At 35.0% G+C, this 14,999-nt stretch overlaps 1 protein-coding gene across 2 annotated transcripts in view; it reads right to left on the reverse strand.

The window, feature by feature from the left end:
* The window catches only part of ATRNL1 (attractin like 1), an 811,501-nt gene that overhangs the window by 221,330 nt on the left and 575,172 nt on the right, over positions 1-14,999 (reverse strand). The gene's annotated exons all lie outside the window — the stretch shown is intronic.

Below are 14,999 nucleotides of genomic sequence, written 5' to 3' on the forward strand. Positions count from 1 at the left end.
TGCACATATCCATATCTAGAGTACTAAAGATTAAAATTACTTTATCCCCATGGCCTTGATTATATTTCCACAGAGGCTTTAAATATACGGTGCCTACAAATAACTTTTCCGCTAACCTCCATCCTGCAGGTCTAATACAGTGTACTCAAAAGCACTTTGAAAGCCTCAGGTGAGAGAGGCTACTTAAGTAAAAAGTGTTATTACAATGATAGCTATGCCAAAGTTTCCCACTCAAAATAACTGATACTTAATTCTTAGCTAAAAAAGAGAGAAATAGTAAAAATATTTAAGAAAAGACAATGAGAAGTTGCCAAAATGCATTAATAGAAATTAAAGGAACATATACCTGCCAAGACTAAGTTTGCTTAAGTCATCAGGATCCCCTGTCAAGTGATGTGGAACCAGAAGGAATTACTATTGGCAGTTTTTATTATAATTTTGTTCAAAGCCTCTGTTTATTATTCAAAATGAGAAATGATTAGTAAGTTGCAGAAACTGTGTGCAAGGACTTCGACAGCACGCGCAGTTACTTGTTTCTTTCTCCTTGTGCCTATTCTGGGCTTTGCCCAAGCGAAAACCAATAAACTAGCAAGTCCCAATCAACTACTAAGCTAATTTATATTTTTGCCTCTCCCTGTAATTATAATATTCATTAAGTCAGGATAAGAAAAAATTGATGACCAGCACTAGGTATTGCAATTCTTGCCCTTTTCATTCTACACAGCTAATAAAATTATTATTAAATATTAAAATAGGATGTGTGATGCAATTAAATATGCCTTAAAATAGGAAGAAAATAATATTATTGAAGAAAGGCAAAATCCATGAACACAATGAATGGCTTCATTATTCATAGAGATATTTAAAGATTCTCTGGCATTCACTTAAAATGTTAACTACTATTCTTTGGATGTAGTCCTGTCATTCAACAGTCATAAAATTCCCTTATAGATGATAAAGTAAGACAAGCCAAATTATTTAAATAAAAATTTATTTAAACAGAAGCTTAAATAATAAACTGCCATCACAGTTTATCTAAAATTTTTGTTTTAATGCCTTGTTTTTCTTATTAAAAAGAGTACATTCACATAACAATATTGGATAGAAATAATGTACTGTTAATGAGTAATAGTTTAAGTTTGTAGATTATATATTTTTTGAAGTAACGAATTCATTTTAAAAATATACATTCAAAGTAAAAAGCAAATGTGACCTAAATTGTCAAATTATTCACTTTAATATATATTCAAAATTATATTATTAAAAATAAAGCTTCTGGTAAATAGAATCTGGTTTATGCCTCTCTCAATAGGAATGGGTAACTGATCTGAATAGTATGTCTATGCAAATTGCAAACATAATGTTATTTCAAATGCTAAGGGATACTAAGTGCAGAAGATACCGGGTTCTTTGTCTTTGGTAAAAACACACACACTAACTTGCCCAGACAACAGACACACAAATAAACAATCTACACTCCCAATAGTCATGTACAAATAGTCTTGAGAAAATTGTAAATTTCCTTTGTGTTTGAAAACAATTGTCCAAGATTTGTATTATCATTTTTCTCCATTTATATTAGTTTTCCTCAGCATATAAATGGCATCTCACATGACAAGTGATTGTTAGACAAAATGAACAGCTTCTTTTTCCTCACCTCACCTTTTCCTTATATTTAAAAGTAAAAGGTCTACAAAATAGAATCAATGAATACTCAATATCACACATAGTAATATAATTTAACAAATATTCCAAACTCACAATCTTTGACCAAGAATATAGTTCCACGGACTATAGTTATTGTGATTCCCAAAACTCATAATAAAAACAATTAGTAACTGATACTTTTGTTCAATTGTTAAATTTGTAGAATGCAAAAGTATATTTAAAAATTTTAGTTTGTTTTCTGAGCTTTGTGTTTCCATCACTTTTTAAGAATTGAATGTCTACTAAATTAACTATGTAAAGAAGAAGAAAACATTGTTCTTGCCCAGGACTTTAACACTATAGTTTGTAAAGAAAGTCTGGTAAAATGGAACTAATCAGGGCACAATATAGTATATCAGTAAAGTTACAAATAGAGAATTACACAAATAAATTTATTCTGGATCACCTAGTGGAAGACTAGTTAAAGAAGCCTTGCTGAAACAGCTGGGTTTCTGACTTTGGGAGACTAATGCAGATGTTTTTACTGTGAGATTTAGGAAGAGTAAATCATTTCCCCTGCAACACTCTTGCTTTAATGTGATAGCCCTAAAATAATCAAATGGAGTGAATTGTGATTATCACTGCAACTAATTTCTGCCCGCCTCCCCTATTCTTAACAATTGTCCTCCTTCTGGCCAATTAACAACTGGATGCATTACTTCCTGAATTTTGTCTTCTATCTCAGAACAAGGGAGAGGTAGATAAAATGCTTACAACTTAAATATGTAAGAATATAGTATGAATAATGACATACAGTACAGCTAGGCACTGGAATGAGAAGAACCTACTTTTAAATACCAGTTTCTCCACTTTTTAGCTGTTTGAACTTAACGAAATTATTTAGACTTCTGTAACCCTCAATTTTTCTCATCTATATATAATAACAGTACCTACCCTATGCCTGTATCTTAGAGGACCTGTTTTAAATCCCAGCTGTTGTATTTACTAGCAATTGGATGATAATCTAATTACTGAGACGTTTCACTCATTCCTTCTCTCTATGAAGTGGGAATAGCAATAATATCTTTAAGTCGTAAGGTTGAGACTAAAGAGATGATGGACTTGTGCTGTTCAGCACAGAGGCTGGCACATTGTGAGCACTCAATAACTGCTAATTGGTACAATTATAATGTTAAATTTCAAGCACTATTTTTGTCTCTGAAGATGGCACACTAATTACCACAGGCCCATTTTCTTCAGCAATAGTGACACATTTTGCTCTACTAGTCTCCCTTTTAACAAATGTTGCAAATTTATGAGACAGTTGGAAAATGTCATTATTGTGGTAAAATGAATTTAGATTTGGAACTGCCTTCCGCCATTTGTGACTAAGAATGATAAAAATTCAACCTGAAAATTAAGAAAAAATATGTAATATTTTCTTAAGAAATTTTGAAAATTAATCTATTTTCTAGGATTGTGTTTTTATATAAGATGAAGCTTAACATGTTGTAAACCCATAAGAAGCCATAAAACAGATGTGTCTGTTTTATAACTGATCTGCTATTGCCAGTTATTCAGCAGAACAATAAAGCCAAAAGAACAAATTGATCATAATACAATATATTATAATCATACTGCCATAAACATTGTTGTGAAGAAAATTTAAAAATTAAAGAGATGTTAGTATCTTATTTGTTGTACATAATAACTATTTTGTGATTCAAAATCTCTTATAAAACAAACCTTGGAATTAAAAGTGATATGAAAGTCAGGCCGGGCACAGTGGCTCACGCCTGTAATCCCAGTACTTTGGGAGGTCGAGGCAGGTGGATCACTTGAGGTCAGGAGTTCCAGACCAGCCTGACCAACATGGTGAAACCCCATCTTTGCTAAAAAAAAAAAAAAATACAAAAGTTAGCCAGGCATGGTGGCACATGCCTGTAATCCCAGCCACTCAGGAGGCTGAGTCACAAGAATCGCTTGAACCTGGGAGGTGGAGGTTGCAGTGAGCCAAGATTGTGCCATTGCATTGCAGTCTGGGCAATATGAGCAGAATTCCGTCTCAAAAGAGAAAGAAAAATCTATGCTTGAATTTGACAACCAGGTAGAGTCATTGATTCTATCAAATATGAATACAGATAATTCTTCCACTTAATATTACTATTTCAAATATGGTATCATTCCCCAAACTTCATACTAGCTACCTTTCCAAATACCTTAAGACATACAACTCTTTGATAGACTTTTGAATAATAATCCTTAAAAATACACATACATAAAAACAAAGCAATAACTAACTGTGCCTGCAACTGTCTTCATACCTCCTACTGCTCTTTTGTATGAGTTCCATATCTATTCTCTCTTCCACCTTCAAATGTCCTTCTACCCCACCTCAAGCTTGAAATAATCACCTCTCCTATGAATTATTTGTGATATTAATATGGCACTAACTCTTTATGTCTCCGTGCTTTATTGGGACCTTCTTTAAGGCAAAAGTCTATTTTTGTTTTTCATTCCCCACAATACTTCGTTTATAGTCAATAGTGTCTGATGAATGAAAAATGAATGGGTGAATGAAGTATAGTATAAAAATCTGTTTTGTCCAAATGCGGTAAAACAAGTTATGATAAACCCGAATCTATGAATAAACTTTTAAAACTCTTATATGTCCTTTGATATTCTAGAATTTGTGTCTTATCCTTGAAAGTAGGTAGACATTCATTTTTTTTAGAATGAGGATGTTTTGTGGACCTGTCTTTCAAATCAATATCAGATTTCATATTGTTTTTCATCATCTAGCTTATTGCAATACTGCAAAGATCATAGAAAAAAACTGTCATAAAGTCATCACAATGCATTAATATTTCTAACAGCAATTATATTCAAAAATATTTGGAAAGGTATAAAAAGAGCACTCATAATGATTTTGTCATTAGTTTTGAGCTATAAACTAAAAGCCTCTGAATTAAAGATTATGCAAGAATTCATGAAATAAGAGGGTTTCAACACAAACATATTTAACATAGAGTAATACAAGTAAAAAATTGATTTTGTTCTTTTGGTGTTAGGATGGATTAAAGAAGAAAAGAGAAGTGGCAAGAACCTTTACTAACATTAAATTAGAAAAGCATGGTATTCTACCATTTTATATAACTAAATCTTCGAGGCACAAGGTTCAAATTCTTGTTCAGAATAATACTGGAAATCTTTTGCTTTTAGTCTTCCAGTGTCAAACTGATTTTCCTAGATAGTGATGTTAGTCATTATGGGAGTGGCTTGGAAAAACATCTTTATTCAGGTTACAGATGTATTTTTTTTTCTAGGCTTTTACAGTCTTTGACCTGCTGGCAATATACCGTGTTTGAAGTAGTGTGTTAACTTAAAAATAGAAAACTTCCACTAGCTTCCTGACAGGTATTCACTGAGCTGGCTGATAATATTCATTTCCAATGATTTTTGAAATTTTTTTTGCCACTGGTATTTTTGCAATATTTGTATTAACTTGCAAAATGAACTTCAGTGACTGTCCAGAAGGCCTTTAATAATTCAAGATTCCACAAAACCTTAAGATTACTTATTTTTCTCTTCATTATTCAAAAGCAAAATGTCAAATAGCCATAGCAGATTTTCCAGGTAGGTTGTTCAGGTATTTAGGGTTGCTACTTGGGCAGTAATGTGCCAAAACCTAAACCTACCTTGCGCTATCATCAAGCCTGCTACTAGACAGAGGAAAGACAAAGGAAAAATGGAAAATGTTTCCAGATCTTTGATTAAAACACAGATTTCAAAATATCCTCTAAAATGTTAATAGCATAGATAAGTGATATGGTTTGACTGTGTCCCCACTCAAATCTCAGCTTGAATTGTATCGCCCAGAAATCTCCCTTGTTTCAGGAGGGACCCAGGGAAGGTAATTGAATCATGGGGCTGGTCTTTCCCATGTTATTCTCATGATAGTGAATAAGTCTCATGAGAACTGATGGGTTTATCAGGGGGTTCTGCTTTTGCTTCATCCTCATTTTCTCCTAAAACTGCCATGTAAGAAGTGTCTTTGGCCTTCCATCATGATTCTGAGGCCTCCCCAGCCACGTGGAACTGTAAGACCAATTAAACCTGTTTTTCTTCCCAGTCTTGGTTATGCCTTTGTCAGTAGCATGAAAACGAACTAATACAATAAGCTTATATATATGTATATACCTATGCATATGTAGTACATATGCATGCCAATGTATGAAGAAAGTATAAGCATGACTATGCATATACATTAAACATGTTATCACTCAAAGTAAATATATTATCATTCAAACTAATATTAAAATAAAAAGGCCAAAATAGGGAGGCCGAGGCGGGTGGATCACGAGGTCAAGAGATCGAGACCATCCTGGTCAACATGGTGAAACCCCGTCTCTACTAATACAAAAAATTAGCTGGGCACGGTGGCGCGTGCCTGTAATCCCAGCTACTCAGGAGGTTGAGGCAGGAGAATTGCCTGAACCCAGGAGGCGGAGGTTGCGGTGAGCCGAGATCGCGCCATTGCACTCCAGCCTGGGTATCAAGAGCGAAACTCCGTCTCAAAAAAAAAAAAAAAAAAAAAGGCCAAAATAAGAGATTAAATAATGTCAACAAATGAGGATCTTGTTGTCATCTGGATAATACTGATTATAATTCATATGACCAAGACACAGATGCTACAGATTTTTAGACCTGGTAGGAACCTCACAGATCCTCTACACCAGAGATTCTTCAATCTGCAGATCACAGACCTCTAAAGGGCAAATAGATGAGCACTAGAAAAGTCTATGAACGTGGCACTAACAGATGATACTCTAATTTTTTTCCCCACAATTCAGTGGATTCAATCATTAACTTACTGCTGTCTTCAGAGGCTAACAGCCCCTCATCCTGAACCAAAATGTAACTCTACTTCCTTTAATTCTTTCAACAAATAAATCAATCAATTGGTATTAATGCTTAAAAATAAAACAAAAACAAAAGGGAATAAACTCTAAAAGCCAGCAAAACTACTTTAGAATTACTGACACGTTCCTATTTGCTGGATAAGAATTTGAAAATTATCTTCAAGGCAGAATGAGTTCAAAGCTCAGACATCTAATTGGAAACATTTCATTTATTTGTTTTTTTCATATTGCTCAGTGGTTCTCAAACTTTGTTTTTTCTGTAAACTTTAGTACATACGCAATGCCACCTATACTCTACACTGAATAATCTTGTTTCTAAAAGATATCAGCCTTACATACTGATTGTATATCACAACTTTGATGTACAATTAGTCTCATGGAACTCTGGAACTTGTCAATATTAACAAGAGCAGGGGGTACAAACTATATGGCCTGATAGCATCACCATAATTTCCTTGTAATAAGGTATTTTTAAATGGTTTCTACTGTCAGGAATTAAATAAAATATACCTTACTTTTATGAGTATGGTCATTTTAAGCATGGGCTGTCATTGTTTAGGTTAATTTAGGAAATGTCAAAGAAAATAATCTTCATTAGCAAATCTTCCTTATCTTTACATATCTATGCTATCCATTCCTACTTAAACATCATGGGAGACAAAATAGTACTTCTTACAGGGGCAAGTCTTTGTAATTAAATTTCGAAGTCAAGAAAATGGAAGGGGCACCTGATATCTGTCCATTGATATATCACTATAAGTCTTCATGAAAATAAGTTTAATTTAAGAGATAGGGGCCAGACACAGTGGCTAACCCCTATAATCCTAGCAGTTTAGGAGGCCAAGGCGGGTAGATCACCTGAGGTCAGGCGTTCAAGACCAGCCTGGCCAACATGTTGAAATTCCATCTCTACTAAAAAATACGAAAAACATATTCAGACCTGGTGGTACACACTTGTAATCCCAGCTACTCAGGAGGCTGAGGCAGGAGAATTGCTTGAACCTGGGAGGTGGAGGTTGCAGTGAGCCAAGACTGGGCCACTACACTTTAGCCTGGTGCAACAGATCAAGACTCCATCTCAGAAAAAATAAAAAAAAGCGGGGGATAGAACTTTACCAAACTTTGAACTGTTCTCAACACAAAAGCCGTGTCTTGAAGCATATCACAAGGTTGTTAATGAAATCAGTTAAGCTTTATATCTTTGGATAGACCTTGGTAAAATCATTCTTTGGTTGCGGGGGATGATCAAGCTAATTTGCAGTGTGGAACAAACGAAGAAAAGTAAAATAATATCCCTATCTAACTATCACTTCCATTCCAGAAATTTCTAATGTTTGCTAACACTGAGTATTTTGAAGTAAATTAGGAAAGGATTCGAAGTTCATCATTTCTTTTTAGCCTAAGTGAAACACTTAACATTTTCCAGCACAGAGAATCCCTGGCTTTCCTCAACTATGTGCCTGCTGACTTTTCATTAACAAAGAATTCCAACTTCTCAACACTTTTTCAAAATAAAATCACTTAAATCTTCATAATACTGAAAAGTTAATATTCCATGCAAAACTTTGATTATGCAGATGATATACCCACGTGTACATTTTTTTGTCTTATACTTGATCACATATCTTGTTTTGTTCACTAATGAGAAATGAAGCTCTGTATGTCATATGGCACATCTCTTCATGCATTAGTCATAAGAAAATAATTCTCAGTAAAGTCTTAATGCTTTGTCAAGAAATTTCATTAAGGACTGAAAGCGAAGCAGATGATAAAGTTCTTTACTTCAAATTCCAAAGGATGCTCTTGAATAGTTTAGACTAAAATTCTAAGGAAAATTTCCTTTTTTTTCTATCATTGTTTAAAAAAAAATAAAAGCCTATTTGTAACAAAATGTGATAGAGAGTCAGCTCATATCAGGATTTCCATGGTAAATAAATTTGTCTGTAAAAATTAATTGAATGAATTTTTACTGAGCTCCTACTGGATGCCCCTTTTTCTAGGATAGAAAAAGGGGCATAGAGTGTATAGAGTGACTCTTTTGATTCTATTCAGCAAGTTTCTCCATGGCACCAAAAAAAAAAAATGCCTGGACTCTTCCAAACCATGTTCCAGGAAACTGGAAGCAGGCAACTGGCAGATAGCGCAGTCTGAAATTGGCGGAAGTATTTGTGTAGCCTGCAGTTGAAAGCAACAAAGCTATTCGTTAGTGGATGAAGACCTCCATCTATGCAAAAATATTGCTGAATTTTCAAAGGTGACTCTTCAAGCAATTTTAAAATTAATATATGGACTCTAAATCTTTTCTGTATTGACATAGATAGCATCACTGATACAGACTTTGCCAAAGATGATCTCATTTTAGGATAAAAGAAATCATGCAAAATGGATTTATCTAGAAGAGTATTAAAAACTGTGCTATGGCTTGATACAGGCTATTCTTTCTGGGGACCAACAGGAAATTCAATGGACCTTTGCAAGATAGTATTTCATCTTGCTTTTTGTACTTGTTGACTTTAAAACAAAATGTTGAAAAATGAATGCCTATTGATAATTTTAAAGCATACTCTGGGCACTTAGGAATCATAATTAACAGCACATGGAAGTCATGTTTGTTCAACATTGATTTACATAAACGAATAAATAAAAGTATTACAGAAAAAATATCTGTTGGAAACAAAATCGTTAGGGGAAAGATACAGTGCAGAGGGAAAGTGCTTTAGGTAGAGCGGTTACAGAAGAGAAATGACCTTTGCCCTGAAACCCTGAATAGTTAATCAGAATAGGCACACATCCCCAAAAGCTCAATAATTGAACACAGAAAACTTTACGTTTTGCTCACACAAAATCCTCTGGTCTAGGTAACTTCCCATCTGGTAATTTAGCTATATAGATTGCTTCAATCTTGTCACTTTCCATCTCAATCCCCAACTTCCTGAAGAATCATGGCAGAACAGAGACTAGTGAATCGTGTATGGACTTTTCAGTGCTTCAGCACAGAAGTGACACACATCCACACATCAGTATCAGAAAAAGTCACACAGTCCAACCTAATTACACAGAAGCCAGAAGATGTAGGGGGCAAATGGAATAGTAGGTGAATGGAACAAAGGAAGCTAGAAAAGAACATTTCAGGCAGAGGGAAGAGTAAGTGCAAGTTTTTAGGCAAGCCTGAACTTAAAATATTCAAGAAACAGAAACAAGCTGGAATCTTAATAACCAAAACGTTAAGGAGCAGACTGGCCAAAGGATAATACTGGGTTTATCTAGATTAAGATAAATTGAAATTACCTCTGTAAATCATTAGGCACACTGGAACTAAATAAATAAGATTCATTATTTTTTTAAAACATAACTTCTCTTTGTATTTCTCAGTCAGTTCATTCCTATGGTGTTAGAATTAGCTTCGAACAAAATGGCACAAGAAATAGGCTTTACCATCCTCAAGTAAAGTTATTTAACACATAATTCAGAAAACAGCAACAGCAGTTAATCTCAAATACAATGAACCTAGCTCTCTCAATAAGTATCAAAAGGTCAATTTTTTATGTAACCTTTTTTAATACAAAAGGCCAGGTGGTTGTAATTTATCTGAGCAAATCAAAATGAGCAAAAGGATGAGTACTGAAAAGGTCATTTAAAAGCTAGATCCTAAGAATGGATTTTAGTACATATTACTCCTCAAAGAGCAAAAATGAGAACCTGGTTAATTTCAAATTTTGAAATCTGCACTTGAAAAAAATTTTTCACAATTAGAATACCCACCACAGTCATACAATGGAGTATATATTTCTTCCCAAACTTAGAGGTTTAAGTTATGAAAGAAATACCTGTCCTGCTCTCAAAGAGAAGGGCAAATGAATGCTATGTCTTTGACATCCAGGAGGTGCACAATACGATCAAGTCAACCTTGACAAGCGGAAATATAAAAGCATCTGATTACAATAGAAATGACACACTGACTCCTGCTTGTGTGCCAGTAATTTATGACTTGAGGCTCTTGCTACAATAAAGCTCAGATCAATCTCTCAGTATTTCCTCCCACCCCAAGAAGTAACTTACTAAAGAAAAGATTTCTCCCTGATTCTGGGAATTAATGCAAAGTTAATGATTCAATCCTGAACCACAACATGCTAGTTTCTAGGTTAAAAAATTCTAAATGCAACATAATTCAGTTAGCTTTTTCATTTAGTATATAAGGAGTTTGTGTTGAACATTTAAGTAGTTTATGACTATAATTTTGAAGTTCTTCAAGAGGTTCTTAAATCTTCCTGGATACATAAATGACCTGCACACTGGCATTTTCCTTTTAATCAATATATATATTAAAGATATTTTCCCTTTAAGGAAAATGAGATTATTTTGCTATTAGCTAATGGAGTCATTTTCGGTTCAATATTGCAAAATGCTAAAAAAAAAATGGTTCTTCAGTAAAATGCTCCTTTGGGAAGTAAGGCATCTGCTAAATATAATTTTTTAAGTCTCCATTGGAAGATACCTAAAATAATCATTGACTAATTGGTGTGATAAATGAATAGGCAATCTGACTGGTTTTCAGTATGTTGTGAAAGGAGACATGACATGCATTTAAAAAAAATGAATGCCAATTGTTTGAATTTTTTCAATGTGAAGGGCAGTTTGATGTAGCACAGATTACTCATGACTGATATAAATCGGCTTTCTTATGTACTTGGAACAATGTGTTAAACCACAAAAATCAGAATGTGAGAACGTCACAGACTCACTGGAATAACTCATTCTCAGATTTGGAAGGTATACTGGAGGTTACTTAGTCCAATGTTCGCATTAAAGCAGGGTCAGAAGTGCTAGGACTGTCCTGACAGATGGTCATCTAGTACCCTTGAATACCCTGACATGAACTTTGATCAAGACAAGTCTCCTCTACTTAGCATGTCTATGAGTGAATTTTTGAAACTAAATTCAGAACTTCACATGGGTACTTATTATAAATTTTTCATGTTTTACTTTTGTGACTGTTTTTAACCTATTTTTTTTTTATTGAGTGCAGAATTCTCTTTGAACTTTTAAACTTCCAATGTGTTAGTTCTCTCTCTGCATGTTGCCTTTCATGTTGACCCCTATTCCATTCCCCTGAACAGGTCAATGCCCTTTGGTGGCAAAGAGAATCAAGATAGTGAGTTGACATACTTGCTAGTAATTCAACGCAAATCAAAAAAGCCACCACAAGTTTTGCCTTTTCATATTCCAGGGTTCCCTCCATATAATATATCAAAAGATAGGGCAGATAAGATATACGGATTTAGAAACATCAGTTTAGTTTCAAACACTATATCCACTCTGGGTGGCAAGAGGTATACGATACCCAAGAAGTTCCCTAGCTAGCAGACTAGGCATGTTTTCCTTTATTTTCAAACTGTGTGAATCCATCCTTTGTCCACTATAAAACTTATCCAAAATTTACCCTCCTTAGCCCTTGCCCTGGAATATAACATTTTGGACCATATGTTATTGAATACTAATTTCTGTACTTTGCATATATTTTTATAAGAAGTAGCTTCCAAACTTGGGGCTGCTGAGAAAGGCATTTGTATATTTCTTAGCCAGCCCCTCTGCGACTGATGATCAGACAGATTTCTTGGCTCGTTCAACCTCTTATGGTCCAATGTGCTCCCAAGAACTTTGCAGCCTCCTCTGTGTCTTGTCTGCTTCACCAATCAACTGGCACATTTTTCTGAATTTACTGGATTATAATACATTCCTGCTAAGAAGACATATCTAACCCTATAGTTACTTTCCCTTTACTAAATGCATTTTAACTTCTCACCAAACATTCTATATACTTCACACTTAATCTACAAATTCCCCTTTTCTAATATATTTCCTTTCTATGAATTTTCCCAAAAAGGTCTAAATTTGATAATCAGGCCATTTATTTCCAGGTTGATGAAAATTTTAAGTGGATCAGAGAAAAGAAATAAATGCTACATTATCCTTTCTCTAGAAATGGACACTTACCTAGCAATCAACAATGACTCTATTGAACTGTTGGGGCCTTTGATAAGGTTTCTATTAAGCAGACCCTTCTCATCTGCTTGGGATTCTGAACAAGTTAAAAAGTAACAAGTGAAGATAACATAATATCATTGAGACAGTCAAGTAAAAAGGGCCTCCTGCAGAACCTCTTACAGGCCTGTGCAATGGGAGGAGTACACACTGGGTAGAGCCTCCGAAAGTTCACACCATTTGTGGTGGTGGATGGCCATTTGGCCTCTTCTGTTCTTGGATGGTACCTGGGAATCAATAGGTCAGATGGGGGCCTGTTAACAGGATCCTGTCTCACTTTGTTGAAGTTTTTTTTTCCTTTTCACCCAATAAATTCCATTTTTCCCGCCCTTCAAAGTGTCTGTGAGCCTAACCTTTCATGGTCGTGTAATAAGGACCATTTTTAGTGGAACTAAGGAGAAAGTCCTCCAACATCATTTTTATTATCGATGCTGTTTATTTCACTTAAATTTAAAAATCAAATAAGCTACTCCACTTCCTTAAGGATAGAACAAGTAATGGGGCAATCCAGAAAACAAATATGGAGATCACCGGGCTTCAACTAGGGCCAAGGCCTTAACGTGTCATTTACTATGCAAGTGCAACTAACTATTCCTAAGCTTCGCTGAGGCAATGACTTAATTATACTGGAAAAAGAAAAAGCTTCAGAAATTGTTGAGCAGAATATTTGCTGTTATTAAATGTATTAAACTACAAAAAAGTCAAGTTCTAAATTTATAGAACTTGAATTTTAATTTTTGTACTTTGTATACATATATATGAGGAGTGGGTCCCAAACTTAGGGCAGTCAAGAAAGGTATCTGTGTATTTCTGTCTTAGCCAGTCCCTCAGCAACTGATGACTAGACAGCTTTCTTGGCTCATTCAATCTCTACGGAGAGATTATAGTTAGTTAGATAGATAGATAGATAGATAGATAGATAGATAGATAGATAGATAGATAGATAGATATAAAACAGAACCTGAATGAGCTTTAAATGGTTATTGTGTATATAAATATGTGTGTTTGTGAGAGTGTGTGTGTGTGTGTGTGTGTGTAAACAGAATATGAGTGAGCTTTAAATGGTTAGTGTTAGGCCTGAGCAGCCAACACAAGTTCTTTACCTAAAATTTCATTTTGTACCTCTTCCTTGACCACCTCAATTAAAATGTCATTCACCTTCACACAGACACACACACTCCCACTTTCCCTCTTCCTTGTTTTGTTTTTCTCCATATTATTCTGTATCATCTAACATGCTATATATTTTGCTTGTTTGTTTAAAGTTTGTCTCTATTGATAGTACTGGGATTTTTATATAGGTTAATCTCAGTATCTAGAAAGAATTTGGTAGATGGAAGATTTTCAATAAATATTTGTTGAATTAAAAAATTAATTTGGCCGGGCATGGTGGCTCAAGCCTGTAATCCCAGCACTTTGGGAGGTCAAGGCAGGGGGATCACAGGGTCAGGGGTTTGAGACCAGCCTGGCCAAGATGGTGAAATCGCGTCTCTACTAATAGAAAAATTAGCTGGGTGTGGTGGTGGACACCTATGGTCCCAGCTACTCTGGAGGCTGAGGCAGAAGAATCACCTGAACCAGGGAAGTGGAGGTTGCAGTGAACTGAGGTTGTGCCACTGCACTCCAGTGTGGATGACAGAGTGAGACTCCATCTCAAAAAAAAAAAAAAAAAAAATTAGGAACAAGATAGGAACTATGGATGAAACTTACTATCATTTAGTTTGAACACAGGCTCAAGTTCACACTCTACCATGTAGTCTTAGATTGTCTCTGAATTAGCTCATGACATAAGAGAGACAAATACTTCCTGGGAAGTAAAGTCATAAAGACATACAGTGGCAACAGCCACAACAAAATAAGACTAAAATGCCTTCTTGTTAGTCACAAAAGTATGGGTGCTATTCACCAAATACAGTCACTTTCAATATAGGATTGGGAAAAACGGAAACTAAAAAGTTTTTAAAATACTGCCTTGGAGGATAAGGCATAAATAAGATGTGCTTGGGGCTGATATAATTACAAATTTCTAATTGTCTTTTTTTTTAAACAGAGTCTTCCTTTTAGAAGCAAATCTGCCTGCAGATGATGTGAATTTGGCTTAGATCCTCACTCTCATAACTTCTTTTTTTTTTTTCATTTTTAACAATCTGTTTTTATTATTTTATTTTATTTTATTTATTTATTTTTTAAATTGCATTTTAGGTTTTGGGGTACATGTGAAGAACATGCAAGATTGTCGCATAGGTGTACACCTGGCAGTGTGACCCGCTGCCTTCCTCCCCTTCACCTATATGTGGCATCTCTCCCCATGCTATCTCTCCCCAACTCCCCACCCCCTGCTGTCCCTCCCCTATTTCCCCCCAACAGATCCCAGTGTGTAGTGCTCCC

Source organism: Aotus nancymaae, unplaced genomic scaffold (assembly GCF_030222135.1).
Source record: "Aotus nancymaae isolate 86718 unplaced genomic scaffold, 86718_ANA_hifiasm-v0.15.2.pri h1tg000010l, whole genome shotgun sequence".
Lineage (NCBI taxonomy): Eukaryota > Metazoa > Chordata > Mammalia > Primates > Aotidae > Aotus > Aotus nancymaae.